Below are 18365 nucleotides of genomic sequence, written 5' to 3'. Positions count from 1 at the left end.
ACGGTACTACTAAGCCAGCAGCCAATAGTTGCGTAGATTCAAGATAGCTACCGTGCGGCAGAACTCGTCCCAATACGTGACGAAATTAAGGTCGAAACTTTGTGCATCCTCTGTCTGTAATTTAAGCGGTAACCATCCGGAACTTTTCGCAAGTCAAGACACCTCCAACTTCCAAAACGTTGCTGCGTCTGTATTACTGCATTGGCAGAATATGAAACCAGTGCTTGCGTAACATTTGTGCCTCACAGCAAGAAGGACCTGAGTTCGATGTGTGACTTTGGTGCAATTCGGTGGGGAGTTTGTATGTTTCTCTCCCTGTTTTGCATTAGTTTTCACAAAAGTTTTCTGGTTCCTCCAAACACAATGTAATCGATACTGTCCAAACATCCCAATGCAAAAAAAAAACTATCTGCATAAAACGTACTCCTCTACTTACGAACATTCGATTTACGAACTTTCAGAGATACGAACAAACCTGTCTGTATGCCCAGTTGCCCGTTCGGACCGAGGGTCGTAAGTTCAACCGCCGCGCAATAGATGGCGGTGGTGGCATCTACATCTGCAGAACATGAAGAACTAGTGGCATCTACATCTATAGGAGATTACACAACTTTTAAAGCCATTCCCCTATTTCGCGTACATGCGGTAAACATATTTGGAATCGACAGCAATAAAGTTGAACTTACGAACAAATCAACTTACGAACAGACCTCTGGAACCTAACTCGTTCGTAAGTAGAGGTGCCCCTCTATTACTTAAGTGGGATCACGCATCTCAGCATTGTCCCTTTATGCGAAAAACCTGGCAGGACCCTCCTGAATAAAAGTCTTCAGACTCGATGAGGATTCTCTGGGTAAACAAACGAATGACTAAACTGACGACCAATTGAATTCAGTTGCATTGCACTGGTGGATGCACCCCACCTCCCCTCCCCTCCCCAGCAGGGGGCCCTGAAGCGCTAGCCCCCCCCCCCTGCGTTTAGAGTTCGGTCGAACTGCCTTCTCCAGGACACCTCTCAAATTTGTTCACGTCCCTGACAAATCCGTGCACAGCATTAGAAGCGAGGTTGTCTTCTTGGTTCTATCGGTAAAGTCACGTAGAAGGGAAATAATAAAATAAAACATAATACAATAATTCTCACGAAGTTTCGGCCACAACGCAAGCAGCCGTCCTCAGGTGAAGACCAGGTCTGTCGGGGAGACAGCGTCCGAAAGAACCAAGAAGATGAATCCCTGCAGTCACGAAAGCTTTAAATCGAAATTTAAGCGAGGTTGTGTTGCGAGATGCAACTTGCATGAGTGACGCTATATAAAATGATGCCGTAATAACATCTATTTGCAAGGTTGTGACCGGGAAATCGGGTTGTGGTTTTTTTTCTTTCTCCCCACACCTAATTTCAAGTTGACAAAATAACTTTTTTCCGAGACCCACGCGATTCTCGTGTCCCTGATGTATAAAGGAACCCACTGCACGCTGGGCACTCACGGGAGGACACATTCACGAAGGAGCCGTGCTGTGCGAGGCGTCACACCGCAGGAATTGTACCACCTGTCTCTCTAAACTACATCATGGATTCAGCCGAACGCACCGGCATTCATGAGCAAACCTGGAGATGTTTACTTTATTAGCACCTCCTGGGTAAATAGAACAATGCATTAGTTCTTTATGAATGTAGTGTGTAACATCTAAATGCCATGTATAGGTCATAAAATTAGCACATTAGCATAATATCAATACTCAGTGATACACATTATGAATAAGAGTATATTTAAATTATTAAAAGTAAAAATTAGTTCCACGTAATATGTCACAGGATGTGATGTTCAACACTTTGAAACATCTAAATCTCCTCACAAGTCATCCATTGCAGACATATCTCTTGCTCCTCACCCGGTAGGTTTGAATAAAAGCCACGCCAAGAAAGAATTCGAGAAAATCGATGTCGCAAGTTGTACATGCTCTCATTCTTAGGTTTTTTCGGTAAAGTCACATAGGTAAAAAAAATAAAATTAATAAAAGTAAAATAAAAAAAATTATTAAAAAATCACGACGTTTCGGAGGCAACACAAGCTTCCGTCTTCAGGTGGAACCGTCACAGCTAGCGTGCTGTGACGGTTCCATCTGAAGACGGAAGCTTGTGTTGCCTCCGAAACGTCGTGATTTTTTTTTTACTTTTATTAATTTTAATTTTTTACCTACGTGACTTTACCGAAAAAACCTAAGAATATGAATACTTGCAGTCACGAAAGCTTCAAATCTAGAATTGTACATGCTCTCTTAAGACAAGAGAGTGCGACACACACACACGCGCAACGTACCTTCTTCAGCCTGCCTTCACTTAGCGCACACGCGAACGCGGGCTATAACCTCGTGCAGTCTCAACATTAAAGTGTAACCGATTGTTTAAAAACCTTTGGACGTGCAGGTTTGGGCAGCGTTCACGCACGGTGAAGGGTGGGTGGGGTGGGGTGATGAGGTGCCAGGCTTGGCAAACACTCGGCCCGACGGCGGAGAGAAGGAGTGGCGAGTCGAAGGAAGGGCGGTGTCGTGGCGGTGGCGGTGATGATGCTGCCGATGATGATGATGATGGTGGCCTCAAGTTGGCACCGTGACAAAATTTTGGGGGTGCACGCGAGTTTGGGACAGACGCCAGCTTTGGCTGCGTCGTAAATACCGCGCGTGCGCTCTCCCCGTGCACATGGTGAGACCAGTGGCCGGATTATCCCAGTAGCAAAAGTAGCTGCATATGCTACCGACCCCGCACTTTCAATGGCCCTGCGCTAAATGCTTTCAAGCTATCAATTCCGGTTCAGTGATTCTGGCACTTGCTCTATTACTATAGTGCTATACTGCCCTGAACTTTTATGAACGACTGGGTGTTTAAAGCTAGCGATTTGTCGTATTATCTGGCTGTATAGCAAATTAAAAAACACAATAACTTTACCGTGCAAGTAAAAAAAAATTATTTATGCGGTTTATTTATTTATTATTTAGGGCCCCTTTATAACATATGCTGCAGGCCCCGCATCGGCACTGGGTGAGACGGATCTCGCTACCTTGCTTTCGTGAGTGTGGCGGAAAAAAAGCAAAGTGGGAGTTGGGGATGGAAAATGAACTCTTGACGTTTCCCCCCTCTCGAGGTCAAAGTTCAATAGGTTTTATGTTGATCTTTTTACCAGTGATGTGACACTTTATTTTTTTAGGGCCCTCATCTGGAAGTGCATTAAAAAACGAAGGGGGGCTGTACACGCACACGTGGGCACATGTACGCATGGGTGGAGTTTGGGGGGTGGGGCACTGGGGGGCAATGCCGTCCCCCAAACTGGACGCCTTTATCAATTTATTTTGAGTAGTTTACGATTAAGTTTAAAAATACATTAATTATATGCACCCGCTATTCCTAATGTGAGGGATAAAGCGAACCCCACCCCCTAATATATAAGTCAAACTCCGCCTGTGCATGTACAGTACTTGTACACGTTTTTATCAAGTCTGCACTTTTTAGCTTTGTTGCGGCCAGATCATTTAAGTGAAGCAATTTGGCCCTTTAAAATAAGGCACAAAGTGAATTGGTCCTACAATGTAGGGCAATGTGGAAAACTGTAAATACCTATACTTCTGCAGGACCTGGCTAACCAGCCGAGTTAAACGCTTCCAGACTCAAATTGTGCATTACAACAGAATTGTAGAGAATTACAAAGCTGTCGTTCACTGCATGTAAACGAGGGATGAAGCGGTGGGACGGTGACGAGCTCACCGTCCTATGAACCCAGTGACCTGAATTCGACACGTGGTCATGACTAACATCAGTGGCGAGTTCTGGGCAGTCCCCTTCATCAACTTGCACCGGTAAGCGTGGTGAAGGTTGACCGGCATAGAGAGGCCTTGATCCAGCAGTGGGATTGATGCAAGCTTGTACATCAGCACGATCAGTTTAACGCGTAGGCTTTCGCGACCAATATTATTCATAATAATGTTTTTTGGGCTTGATCGCGTAAGTATAAATGTGTCCTAACGCGCGACCACCCGACACAGCCGGTTTAGTTTGTCACGTAGACAAAACGTGCGAATTGGCTCTAATGAGCAGCACTACTCTCCCCCTACCCCACACCCCCCTCCCTCTCTATCTCTCCTCCCTGGCTCCTCCTCCCTCTCTTACCTATATAGCCTCTTGTTACAGCAGCCCTTTTGCCCACTTCAACAATTGTTTCTTGCTGTGGTTGTCCCACCTGATGACGAACGCTTGTGTTGCGCCCAAAACGTCACGATTTAATTTATGTTATGTTATACTTACGTGACTTTACCGAAAGAACCAAAGAGTATGGCTCAGTGTTGACGTCATCTTGCTCTATTTAAGACCGGAAGCAGGGGGATTGGCTTCACAATTCTGGAAAATCGCCTGATGATGCCGGTTGATGAAATTACCAGAGAAACGCCTTGTTCAAATTGTAAATGTTGCACCGATGGGCTGAAGTGGTAACTAACTGGCACGTTTACATGACAAACCTTACTGGTTGTGTCGGGTGGTGGTGCGTTACGACAAATTTATATTTACGCGATCTAACCCAAAAACCTTTATTATGAGCATGATCACAGTTCAATGCTGATGGTTTGAATGTAGGTCAAACCTGTGCAGCGAAGAATGGTTTTGTATTAACCCAGTGAGGGTGGACTGCTTACTGTACACTCACCGAGGACGTGGAGATTAGGTTTTGTAAAGTGCTATGGGGTGCGAAAAAATGAAACCAAATAAAAAGTAATATAAAAAAAAGTTTTATGAAATGTACTAGCAATGGCAGAACTCCACGACTCCAGGAAGTGGCCCCGAAGCTTGCCACAACGTAAGAGACCGTGGTGAATTACAGCCAACGTCAGTTGAGCGTGGACAATTAGACCCAAGCCGAAACATAACATGTAAAAAATAATGTTTAAAAATATTTATTTTTATGAGAGAATATAGTATTGACATACGTATACCAAGTTTGCAGTCCATACCACATTGGGAAGTGGGTTAAAATCGAATTACAAGATTTGAGGATACAACGACAACAACAACAGAGCATTGAGCTGGCACCATCGATATCCGAGGTTAGAACCCTGGTAGCTGCCTGTTGTTGCATCGTTTATTCAAGTGTGTTGAGTTTATGGTCACATACTGGTTACCAGTAGCCAAACACAAAATAGGAAATTACATTTGGTTCTGTATTTAATTTTGCTAAAATCCAGACAATAATGTATCTCACTGGCAGAGCGAGTTGGAATACTGCTGCCCGGTATTGTGCAGACCAGAAGTCACTTTCAGGAATGACGGTGGTAGCTTCATGAACCGTTCTCGAGCACAAAGAGTGGCACTGATCTGCAAGAGATCGGAATGGGATCCTTCGTCTTGTAAAAATCACGCCGATAGGGCAACTGGGATACAATTGTGGGAAAAAAAAGAAAAAAAATGAAAGTCTCTCTCAAGTCCAGAAAATGCTTGAATTTTATTGACAAGATTCCACAGAAATTATTATTTTTATCTATGTCTGTTTGAATGTGGGACAGACCAAAAGCAATGCCTCCTAGTTTTTTCTCACCATCTTATTATTGAACATAAAGGCATCTCGCTCAACGAGCGAGATATACGTTTCGCCAAAATTGCCCGTTCAGCGAAAATTTGTTAAACGATCATCCGTTTCCCATTGACTCCCACGTTAAAGGCTCACCTACGTTTCAGTCCCAAAATGTTCCACTCTTCAACATCTTATTAAAGTGAGAAATACAAATTAAAAATGTTTAATAAGGTAATAAAACATCAAATGTAACACTAACCACACGCGATCACCTATGAAAGCCGGGACAGCACACAAAGAGGTGGGTTGCCAGCACCATGCCCTACTGCCTTTATCTCCCCAGTGGTGATGTTTACATACCGCGCCAGGTACTTATTTGAGGCTGAATCGACCTAGGGGAGGCCCTGCACCGGTTCAGATAATCGCGTGTGGCAATCGAACTCGGGTCACCGGTTTCGTTGCACCGCCCGGTATCCACTGTGCAGTGGCTCCCCACACCCACCCCTCCCGCCACCCATAGTCCATGGGCCCAGACCAAAAATAAAATCACTTATTGGTGGCAAAGTCTAGTAATGATTTTTGTAATTCTCCATGTGTGTGGGACATAACCTTTGCGGAGTGGCAGCTTAGTTGTAGTTACCGTGACTTTTATACACCCAGACCCTATGACAGGCGTCCGGAACGATGAAATGGGCATTATTACTGAAAAGCTACCTCGACCAAAGCCAGTTAGGTCACAAACTGGTCTTTATTGGTTTAAATACACAATGAAAACAGAGGATAATAAGGAATACCATAGCTATAGTGAGGTAAGGAACTACTTTAATATTATAAATATTGACATTCGCATATACTTAGTCAATGATACATGTAATCCCATATATATGGTTAGTGATGGGTATATGTGAAGAAGGTTACATTATTGTTATCAAGCTCTGTGTGTACTTAGATGGTGTTAACAAGGGTAACCAAGTCCAGAATCACCACACTGTGCATCAATGTATACTACTACTACCATAGTAATACCATCAGAATCACTACCCTGTGTCTCTCATCAAACTGCTCGTCTATCTCGTCATCTGACTCCCCGAGTTCAAAGTCAGGTTCTGGATCATCCTGCAGTTTTTGGTTACTGCAGGTCTGTAACCTGCACATGTCTGTGCATGTCAGTCCTTTTGACAGGCACGTGCAGCTTGGCATTTTGCATGAACGCACACACTTGCATACTAGCAGTTCCAAGACCACATCTGGTGCGGGTGGGGAGCGCATCCAGTAAATGGCCAGCTTGCCATCATCGTCTGTCCATCCACACTCAGTAGGGCTTGGCACCACAGGGTTAGCCTACAGACAGCACTTCTATATTGCTGCCTGATAGTTGGCTCGTTGAACATGCATGAAGAGGCAGTCTCTACATGGTGGCAGCTGGCTGGACTCGACTTCTCCCCTTTTGGTGCAGAAGAGCTGGTAGCGCAGTTCGTTCACCGCACCAGTGATGCTATTAGCAACATACATGCGACAGGTGAATTGCTCAATTTTCTGGAACAGCTCATCACTCACATTCCATAACTGCCCCAGTCGACTGAACGTCTCTTGGCAGTAAGTGTCCTTTCTCACCATCTTCAGGGCATTCAGCTTCCCTCGACCGGCGAATGCACTGACAGTGTCGCAGCCTGTGAAGGCGTGTAAGCCAATTAGGCTGTCACAGATGCTGTCTCCAAGTGACCTTGCCAGTTTGCTGATATCGACAAACCGTGTGCGGTTCTGTGTCCCACACTTCTGGTAGATGGGACAGGTGATGTCCTTTTGGAAGCCAAGACAAAGCACCATGACATCAGTGTCCTCATTTGTGATGATAACTGCCTTTGAGTCCACATTTGCTGCATGCAATGCATGCAGGAGCAGACGGGTGTCAGCTTCTTCATGCGTGGAGTGCAGCTCTGCTACTTCCTCACACTTATCTTCTGTCAACTTATAGCAGGTTACCTCAGATCATGTACAACACCTTGCCATGCAGCACCTCTCTGTATTGTGGGAGTTTCCACTCTTCCACCAAAAACTTGATGAGACTGGTCTTGTTGGAGGGAGTGCACAGGAATCTTCTCCACTGCTGGACGTGGTGTCCCCCTGCAAGGTTCTTGTACTGGAGAGTGGTGTCTGCACCCCGGTTCAGTTGTTCAGCATCTTTGATCGAAGTCTGTCGGTAGACATCAAAAACAACATCAATCCTCTCACTCTGTGCCCCCTCGTGGAGGACCTGGGTCAAGGCTGACTCTGCCACCTGTGCAAAGGTTTTGTCGTTGCCATTCATTTTTTGGACCAGGCTAATCCCATCAATGATGGAAGTATATGGGATTGGGATGTCTTCTACAGAAAACGCATTTTTTTCAAGCTCTCTGGCAAGTGCAGCCTTGTTTGTTTTTCATAGGGACCCATCAGCATTTGCCAGTGCCCATGGCAGTGGGCGCAGTGGGTGGGCAAGGACATCCTTCATACTCACCTTCCTGCTTTCAGCCACCAGGATCATGTGGCTTAACAGGTGTATATCTGCCTTCAGAACCACATCCTGTGCTTTCTTTCCATGTGCTGTTTTGTGCTGATATTGTAGAATGTCTTCAGACTTTGCTTGGTCATCTTGTCATGGAATTTCACAGTTGGTGGGTCCTCAGCTAACCTTTTTGCTTGAATACCTGGTAGGCCTCTTCTCCTATCTCAAGAGCTCTCAAGAGATCCCTGGTCACATCAGGTGGAGCCATGGTGCCAGTGGAGAGGCTAACCAGATCTGTCTCATCAGGGGACATAGGATTGATCCAGTTATTCTCCATAAGGTCAATGAGAAACTGGACATCTGCATAATCTCTCTTGATCCTTGGACCCTGTAGATCTGGATGGGACAGTTTGGACCTACCTTAACCTATCAGGTCTCTCAGCTGTCTGAGGTACATGCTTCTCTACTCAGCTGTTAGGTAATATTTGGTCACAGCTCCTGGCTTCAAGCTGAATCCCTTTGTCCCTCCAGCTGTCTGGGTGTCTTTGTTCACCGTTTCTTCTATAGCTTGGTCAACAGGGATTCAGCCAAAGGGATTGGTGGAGCCCAGTTGAACGGAGAAGCCTCCTTCCATGAATTCCGTGTACACATCTGGGTGTGTGATGGGCAGCTGAGACATCTGGGCATAGTAGTAGGGGAGGTAGCGTGCATAATTCATCCTATCATAAGCAAGGCACCATGGGGTCATTGCTCGAATGCTTGCCAAGTGTAGCATCCAGTCTCCCTCTCTAGATGCTCGGATGAGCCCCAGCAAGATTTCAACCATGTCCAAATAGGACATCCAGAAGGTCGAGAGGCTGCCGTTTCCACCTCTGAGGAACACGCGGTAGACTTCAAACAGTTCCAGATGCGTGTACATGAGCTGTTCTCAAGGACCTCCTTCAAAGCGGCTTGTGAGACTTCTTTCCCAAGGTTGTCAATGGTCCTCAGTGTCTCATCCAGGTGAACCATGTCGTTCACGTGAGTTGCTTCCAACCAGGACAGGAAACCATTCCATGTCAGTGGCATGAGAGCCGCATACAGGAGTGTAGTCGCACTGTCCTGTTACACTTGCAGCCATCCATAACACCAGCAATGGAGCCTTCTGCGATCATGCCAGACTCAATGCAGAGATCTTGGAGTCCAACATCTTGGAAGCGCTTTCCTATTATCGCCAGCAGTGTGCAGATGGTGTGGAATACCCCAAGCCTGACGATGACATCATGGAACTTGTCACAGTGTTTCCACGTGATCTCGACAGCCTTTGCACACAGGGCTTGGTCAAAGACACAGACAATCTTTGTCAGGCTTAAGTACTGCATGACGCTCAGTGACTGGTTAAGCACCTCGTTGGCAGTAGACATTTGTGTCGCTGGAGCATTGATGGTAGGCAGATAGCCTACATTGTCAGGGATGACCGTCATCTTGTGTTCCCCCTCTTACTGCCATGACAGCAAAGCAAATAGCCATATATGACTGAGTTAGACATCTGCTCCAAAGAATAAGCTTTTAAATGATATGCAATTCAACTAGGTTATTTCTTAAAATGTGGAGACAAATTGCAATGAAAGATGCTAAAACCGCTAATGTAAGGCTTTGTTTACTTGGCAAAGTTTGTATAAAATCGTGAAAACTATCTATAATTCTAGATTTGAAGCTTTCGTGACTGCAATAATTCATATTCTTAGGTTTTTTCGGTAAAGTCACGTAGGTAAAAAAATTTTTTAATTAATAAAAATAAAATTAAATAAAAATCACGACGTTTCGGAGGCAACACAAGCTTCCGTCTTCAGCTTGTGTTGCCTCCGAAACGTCGAGATTTTTATTTTACTTTTATTTAAAAAAATTTTTACCAACGTGACTTTACCGAAAAAACCTAAGAATATAACTATCTATAAAATAGAAATAGTACTTTTTTATGATTTTAATCATCAATTATTACAAATCTCTCTCCGTCGTTCGACCACGTGGAAGATCTCCTGCATAGCTTCCATCGCCGTCATCGTCACGCCGCAAGTCAGCGGCGCAGCCGAGTTAGCGCGATGGGACCGTGCCGAGTGATCGGCTGTGTGTAGCCAATATAGACGTTAATATCTAGTGTTGTACTCAGTGTAAGGAAGAATAAGTGTTGGCCTGTGTTGTGCCCAGTTTGAGTGATAAAGAAGAAGTACCCTCTACATGACGTGTCGCGGAAGTTGCTCATTACACTTGTGTAGCGGGTAAATAACTGGAGGAGAGTTCCTTGAGGCAACACGGTTTATTTTAACAATAACTGCGTAACACAAAGGGGTAACGGCTAATACGCCTCTCGCTGGCTATGTTCACCCCTCACGAGTGAAGCTTGGGTCTTCACTGGTATAAGCTCGAGCCGACCCTAGCCAGGGGTTTGGCTTTGCCCGTTGGGCTCTTCTCTTCAGGAGGCTTCTTCAATCTTCTGGCAAGCGACGACATATTCACTTTAAGATGTTTTTTGTTCATGTTTTGTTTTTTGTTTGTTGCGGTTGCACCCGATTCAAGAGCTGAATGGCTCACAGGGCTATACCTAATAAATGAACTTGAACTTGACTGCCGGGACCGTTCAGAGGTCCGGCTTTTATACCGAGCCGTGGCTCGCTCCGCCCCGGCCACAGCTTCCTTCTGGAACCTTCCAGCAAGACCTGGGGGTGATGTCATCCCCCAGTCCCCTCTTGGGGTCTGCATCACTGGCCATGCCGTTTCTTAGGGGCTTCCGTTGGGCCCCGTGGACCATTGTCCCATAACACTGGGGTTCAGCCCCTCTTCTGCCCCCTATTGGCACGTGGCCAGTACTACCGACTAACTGTATTGGAGAATGCGCATCGCGCCCAATAATACCGCTACATCTGCATAAAAGGTCCACCAAACTTGATTATCGGTGGAATCAGCTGCACCCAAATCTCTAAAGTGACACAACCACTTGGGACTTTGGACTCTCTCCAAGGCTTTGTTTAAACAATTAACAAATCATTGCTTTCCTCAAATATGGATATATGCAAATGTGTAACTACACAGAAAAATATGTTTAGTCAGAGCTTTAAACAAAAACATTGTATGTCATTTTTTCATGAGTGTGTGCTACAAGTTCACAAAGCAATTTCCAAAGCTGGATCATATCCAAGAACTTTAAATAACGGTGCGCCAACACACGTCTCTATATACAGCTTCCTGGAAGTTAAAAGCAGGGTAAAAATAATGCAGTAATTGACCGGTGGAACAGTGGTTAGGGCACTACACGATGAACCCAGTGACCAAAGTTCAATTCCTGGAGGTCAACTTGCCGGGTTGCTGAGAGTGATATCAGAACTGATTCCGGTACCCCTCACCCTCTGGCGAGTATGGTCCAACAATCATCATGACCTATGCGACATATTGAGGCTTTCATCCAGCAGTAGATTGGCAAATAGTGTATTATTATTGAATGTACCAGAGACAGAAGCAGTGGACATAACATGCCAAGTAAATACATAGTTAAACATTTGAAATAAACTAATCTAAATTATTTTATGGGACCTCCTTTGCCAGTGGCAAAATATGAGAATAGGTTTTCCCCTTTTTTCTGGCAACAAACAGGTGTTAAGATGTTAAAACACCAAACTGAAACCTTTTATAAGGAATCATGTCTGCATTAACCACAATACTTGTGGTCAGAATGCAAAAAAAAACATGCTCTGATAATATATGCATTGTCTTTGAAACTGATTGGTCCACACCAGAGGCAGCTTTCTTTCGAACCTAGTCTCAAAACGGTGTTAGATCAGAGGACGCAAAAAGGCGTCTTTTGGCGTACTCTGGTCTTTGCATTCTGACCACAAGTATTGTGGTTAATGCAGACATGATTCCTTGTAAAAGGTTTCAGTTTGGTGTTTTAACACCTTAACACCTGTTTGTTGCCAGAAAAAAGGGGAAACTTATTTTCATAATCGAAATTATAATTATTATTAAATATATTCACGTGCTACCATTTTACTTCGAAGGTTTAACAAATATGAGTTTGCCAGGTGAGAGATCATAGGACGTTGGCAATAAACAGTTCTATATCAGATATCGCAACAACAAAAAAGCAACATTACATACATCAAACGCCATGGAAAACCAGATAGGTTTACGGCCTCACATCTGTTTAACGAAACCGACCTTTCTTGCAAAGGCCAATGGGATTACCGCCGTAATGGCAGTTTCTGCATCTTATGGGGCAGCAAGCGGTGGGGGGGGGGGACTCCATATCATACAGACATTTAACATTTGTACTGATGTTCGAGAATAAAAGGAAGGAAACCCAAGAGCAGGGCCTTTTTGAGACCCACCGGGAATTTTAGGTGGTAAAGCATTGCGATAGTTGTCCCAGGACCTGGATTTTGGATGCCACAGGGTAGTTGATTGGCAACCAGTGGGCACACTGGTTGGGCCGGAAGGTAACACCACTGGGAGCTTGCGAGGTCCCATTTGTAGCTCTCTGATAGGTTTTTAGGTTGTACAGTGGGTGGTTTGGCATGACATCCGACGTTTCACTCCACGTCCTGGGAGCTTCTTCAGTTCAGCTCGATTCCTGAATAAGCTTCCGGCATGTGCAGCAAAACGTCAGATATGTTTTGTTCCTGAAGAAGTTCCCAGCACATGGAGTAAATCCTTCGTACATCATGCCAAACATTACGCATTAATGTACAACCCAAAAGCGCAGCGAATTCTCCACTTTGTCAACGGCTTCTCTGAACTAAATTGCAAGCGAGGGAAGCAAATACTTCTGTATTGCGTCAAGCCTTTGTGCATCATCCACAGCCATCTTGGCGCAAGCATGGCCCTGTTTTGCAATGTTTCAGTAAGGGCACATGAGTGCACCCCATTTGTGGTGAATGCATAAACTTGTGAAATCGTGCAATGCCAAAATGATAGTTGCATGGGCTTTTGCGCAGGCGTAAACCGCATAACCACAGGATATGTGATCATTTGACATAGTGTGACGCACTTGAGTCTTTGGTAGATATGTATCTTAAGCCAATTAATTTGTTTTACCTTATTTTCTAAGATCAGTCGCCACTTTACAGGGCAGTAGTGAAGTGTTTCAAGGCTTACGAGCGGGCAGTGCCAGCCAAGGTGGAATGCCAGCTGGCAACAACAGGTGCCAGTGCATGACTATAAATCCTGCTCGCAAAGCTTACGTTGTCCCACACAAGTCAATCTGAATGAACAGGAGAGTAACATAAAACCCGGAGTCATCCCATCTCACTCGCCAGCAGCTAAATAATAAATTATCCTATTTATATTGACCGATTCGTATACCGTAGAGCGTTGAGCACGTTTTCGCAAAACAACAATATATGACGAGCACATGCGGTGTCGTGGGATTGATTCTGTCAAGGCAACAGTTCAGAGTATGAACCCTTGCAGTCACGAAAACTTCAAATCTAGAATTAATGCCCTCTACGGGGAGGAATTTCACTTATATTTCATTTATTTTCTTTTTTTACCTACGTGACTTTACCGAAACAACCAAAGAGCATGAACCCTTGCAGTCACGAAAACTTCAAATCTAGAACTAAATAGTATTCAAAGCCACGTGTTGCGAGGCGTCACTTAAACGCGTGTTGTGCATACCTCACACGTTCTTGGCTCGCGTGGCGTGACGCTCAAATTATAACATACGGCCGGCCATAGGCTCGTCTTCATGTTGCATGGATATAAATAGAAAATTAAAGACAAGCCATGCAACAGAAACTAGTGGACAACATAGTAGACGACCGATTTCTGCGCTCTTTCAACGTAAGAACGGCGAAACAGCGCGAAGCCCTCTTGGTGTGGCGAGGGGGCCTCGAAATTGGCACTTAGCTCCTGAACCATAGTGCTGCCGTCATACGTAAGAAAATAATAGTGATCTTTAAACCCCACACAGAATTACAGGACTGCACTAGGTGATGCACAATAAAGGGGCCGTTCATAAATGACGTCACGCACCTAGGAGGGGGGGGGGGGGTCAGATATTTGTGACGATGTGTGACGAGGCAGGGGGCAACTTTAAATAAATATAGACAACACGTTCTACTTAATTGAATACTTTTTAATAAATACTTCTCCTACAACATCAGAGTGCAGCGCCACATTAAATATGCACTACAATGACAATAGTTTAAAGCGATTTGAAGCATGTTTTATTTATTTTGGGGGGGGGCAGAGCTTTGTGACGTCATATTTGAGGGGGGGTCTGACTTTTTGTGACGCTGTGTGACGACAGGGGGTGGGGGTCAAAAATCGTCCAAATTCGCATGACGTCATTTATGGACGTGCCCCAAAGGCATTAATAAGTCTCCCTCGCAGCATACGTACTATAATCACCCAGGAATGTCCTTAACGCTCGTGACGTCACTTCACATCGACCATCCCCCATCATTAATAATCATGAGCAAATGGACACCCCCCCGCCCACCACTCAATATGGAGTACTCCCCCTCCCCCCTCACTAATAATCATGAGCAAGTGACGTCACTCCACATCGAACAGCCCCCTTCATTAATTAATGATGAGCGGGTGACGTCACTCCGCATGGAGAACCTCCTCTCATTAATAATCATGAGCAGGTGACGTCACACCACATCGAGCACCCCCCTAATTGATAATCATGAACAGGTGACGTCCTCCAAATGGACACCCCCCCCCCCCATTAACAATAATTAGCGGGTGACGTCACTCCACATGGGGGGGGGGGGCGAAGCGCCTCCTCCCCCCTCCTCGGCGTCAACTCACAGCCCTCACTACAAAGGCAGAACCCTCACGTCACGTGGTCTCCGTAACGCTGTTGAGACATCGAAGTAGAGGCCGACCGATATTCGGTTTCGGCACCGAAAGTTGGCAAATGGACTCTTTCGGCATACTTTCGGTTTCCGCCGAAAGTCAATTTGTAACTTTCGGGCTGGTTTAGTTTTCTCACCTGAAACTGATATTGACTTTCGGTCGTCATTCGTCAACCGAACATCTATTTTTAGAATATAACGCTAGTGCTACGTCTATCACTCTGCCTATCAGCCGGTCAGTCGGCGCTAGGCAATCCTATGCGATAGGCTGCAAACACACACAAGTCAGCAGCAGCAGCAGCAGCCTGGGAGCGAGGTTACAGCCGCAACCACGGTCTGCTAATGTAGATATGACCGGTCTGTCTGGCTGATTGCGGAAAAACTGTTGTTTCTTAACTACAACATTCGTTTGTTTGGATATAATTACTAAGTAAGTAACACCTACAGATTTGATATTTAGCGACTCTTACTGCAGGCTCTGAATGATTAGTTCTAGATTTATTTTTAATTAAAGTAGCATTGCATCATGACATATTTAATAAATCTTGTGTTCGGTAACTTCGGTTATATACCTTTCTGTTTCGGTCTCGGTCGAAAGTGTAGTTTAACTTTCGGTTTCGGCTTTGGTGTAATTTTTTTACTTTCGGTCTGGTTTCGGTTTTGGCCGAAACTAAAAATTAAGTTTCGGTCGGCCTCGATATAGAAGTAAAAAGGACGTCATGATGAACAAGGGATTATAACCTTGAAATTAAATAGGTCTGTGTCACCGCGCCCTTACAAATTGCACACGCATTAATGCAATGAATATCACGTCGCAGTCTGCTTTTCGCTTGCAAGTTTCAGATTGACTGCAATACACCCGTCCTTGGACGGGCAAAAGGCTAGTTGGTACAGATTTGTGGTCAGTCACAAGTCCAGCCACAGAAAATGGTCCAATTTGGCATAGACTCTTTTCCTCATTATTTATTTGATAAATGGAGTCCATAAGCCAGACCACAATTTGGTACAACTTAAGGTAGGATTTTTTTGGTTAAAGGTGTCTCACCAACACCACTTTTCTGGCAGAAGGGTCTCCACTACAGAGAGCTCTAGAGAGCCCCTGTACAGGCTACTTTTGGTCTACTCTTCCATGCTGGCCAGACGTGTTTGGAAAAAGTGGGAATACCTACACATTACCCCACTACACGTGACCTGCTGATCTACTGTACTGGGTGAACAGAGGCGCCCTGAGACATTAGTGGAAGGTAAATTAATAGGTTTTTACCCTTTTATTTGGCACCAAATCTGACACCTTTATACAAGGGATCATGTTTGCAATAACCACAACACAAGCAGTCAAAATGCAAACAAAAAAAGACAACTCTGATAATGCTATGCACTGTCCTTGAAATTGATTGGTCCACACCCAAGACGGCTTTTCTTAGAGCATGTTGGACGAGATGATGCCAAAAGGCGTACAACTCAAAAACAGCGCACTATCAGAGTAGTGAGAGCTCGGGGTAAGCATTTACACCATGAGACCTCCTTTGCCAGCAGCAAGATATTTCAAGGACAGTGGATATCATCAGAGTTGTCTCTTTTTGTTTGTATTTTGACTGCTTGTTATGGTTATTGCAAACATGATCCCTTGTATAAAGGTGTCAGTTTTGGTGCCAGATAAAAGGGTAAAAACCTATCACTATATCTTGCTACTGGCAAAGGAGGTCTCATGGTGTAAATTAGTGAAAGGTGCCTTACAAATAAATGCTAATTATTATAAATAAACTTGCTCCATTGTTTCAATTGCCGCCCCCCCCCCCTCCGTGTTTTACAAGTCCAGTGTGCTAACGATTACATCGTGGCACAAATAATAATGCAGTTTTAATAAGAAATTTACATGGCCAACAACACGGAATATGTGATACCATTTATAAGTTCCATTAAATAATAACTACGCTTGTTTACCCAGATAAGCTTCACTCTCGAGGCTCTTTTTCAGGAGGACTACTAAAATAGGTTTGGGTCCAAGTAGCCAGCCACCCGTAATAAAACCGGGTACTCAAGGCCAGAGAGTTGGTGGTAACCGGTGACCACACACAACCGCCATCACGTCACATTGTCTTTTTAAATCCTTTATATTAAGTTCGCTTGCTTGCTTGCTTGCGTGCTTGCTTGCTTGCTTACGACCGTGCAAATCTTTCGGTCGTTTTTTAACCCACTTCCCGTGATACAATCGAGCTGACATTTTGCACACAGACTCGTTGTGCGAGACAATGAATGTTCGTGAAAAAAATTTTCCCAAAATTTTACACTGTTTAGGGAAAACAAATTAAATATTTAATTACCAATTGCTTAATACTGGCAATCATCTGACCCATAGGTGGCAGCCATCTCAAGTCAGAGGACGAGATGACTCTAGCCGCCACGCATATAAAGGATTTATAGTGAAAAACTTTGTTTTTATGGGTTATACTTATACGTGGTGGGATCAAGCAAATTTAAACGAGCCCTTGCTTAATATTGCCAATAACATTACATTTTCCGAGTGACGCATCTTATTGGTGAACAATTTACAAATAACACGAGGCCTTTCTGTAATGCGACATTGGGAGGGGGAAACGCGGATAATCGCGGCTAACAGGACGAGTAGGGGCACCCTGGTCAAGTGATCCAAGACGCGGGTGCAGTAGAGGCACGTGCAACAGAAGGCGGATTCGTGGACTTGTGTGTCTGTAATGTGCGTGGTAGTGTTCGTATATGTGTGCAGCTGTGTGTTCGTGTATGTGTACATGTGTGTTGGAGGCAGTCGCCCTCCCAACAACGTAGAGCAGAGGAGCGACCGCTCACAACAACGAGCGGACCGCCGGGCGTCTAAAACACAGCAAGTTGGCACTGCTGGTGCATTTGCCGAGTCATCTCAGTCAACCCATAAGCACCTGGGCCTGTTCCGTGACCTGCCAGCGGGCGTTCGACACTTCGCGTGGCATCGGAGTGCACCTGGCCTGGCACAGGCACAAATAAGTGGTTAATATTGGTGGCTGTTCGTATTATTGTTGTTGGTGCCCTAAAGGTGGCACGTGTCCAAGACGGCGGGTGGGGGGCGGGGCCCTGGGGAAGTCACGTGTTCATGGAAGCGTTACCCTGGGTGGGAGTCACGTGCCCCAGAAGGCGGGGCCCGCACGGAGTCACGTGCTCCAGAAGGTGGGGTGGGGCTTGGAAAGCGTCACGTGTTCCAGTAGGCGGGAACCGAGGGGGGGGGGCTTGGAAAGAGTCACGTGCTCCAGAAGGTGGGGTGGGGCTTGGAAAGCGTCACGTGTTCCATTAGGCGGGAACCGGGGGGGGGGCTTGGAAAGAGTCACGTGGTCCAGAAGGCGGGAACCCCGGGGAGAGGGAGTCACGTGGTCCAGTAGGCGGGAACCGACGCGGGGGGGGGGTGGCTTGGAAAGCGTCACGTGTTCTAGAAGGCGGGAACCTGGGGGGAGGGGGGGAGTCACGTGCTCCAGAAGGCAA

The 18365-nt window shown here is 45.4% G+C and overlaps 1 protein-coding gene across 1 annotated transcript in view; it reads right to left on the bottom strand.

Moving 5' to 3' along the window:
• Nucleotides 1–2455, bottom strand: part of LOC133349788 (thyroid hormone receptor beta-A-like) — a 55925-nt gene extending 53470 nt beyond the window's left edge. Inside the window, exon 1 of the mRNA XM_061563533.1 lies at nucleotides 2319–2455. The gene's annotated coding sequence lies outside the window, so the exon portion shown is untranslated. The remainder of the gene's footprint in view (nucleotides 1–2318) is intronic.
• Nucleotides 2456–18365: the final 15910 nt, after the last annotated feature.

Source organism: Lethenteron reissneri, chromosome 31, assembly GCF_015708825.2.
Source record: "Lethenteron reissneri isolate LAM-NWPU_2019-01 chromosome 31, ASM1570882v1, whole genome shotgun sequence".
In the NCBI taxonomy this organism is placed as follows: domain Eukaryota; kingdom Metazoa; phylum Chordata; class Hyperoartia; order Petromyzontiformes; family Petromyzontidae; genus Lethenteron; species Lethenteron reissneri.
The sequence above is the reverse complement of the archived record's forward strand: the minus strand, read 5'-3'. Positions and strand labels throughout refer to the sequence as shown.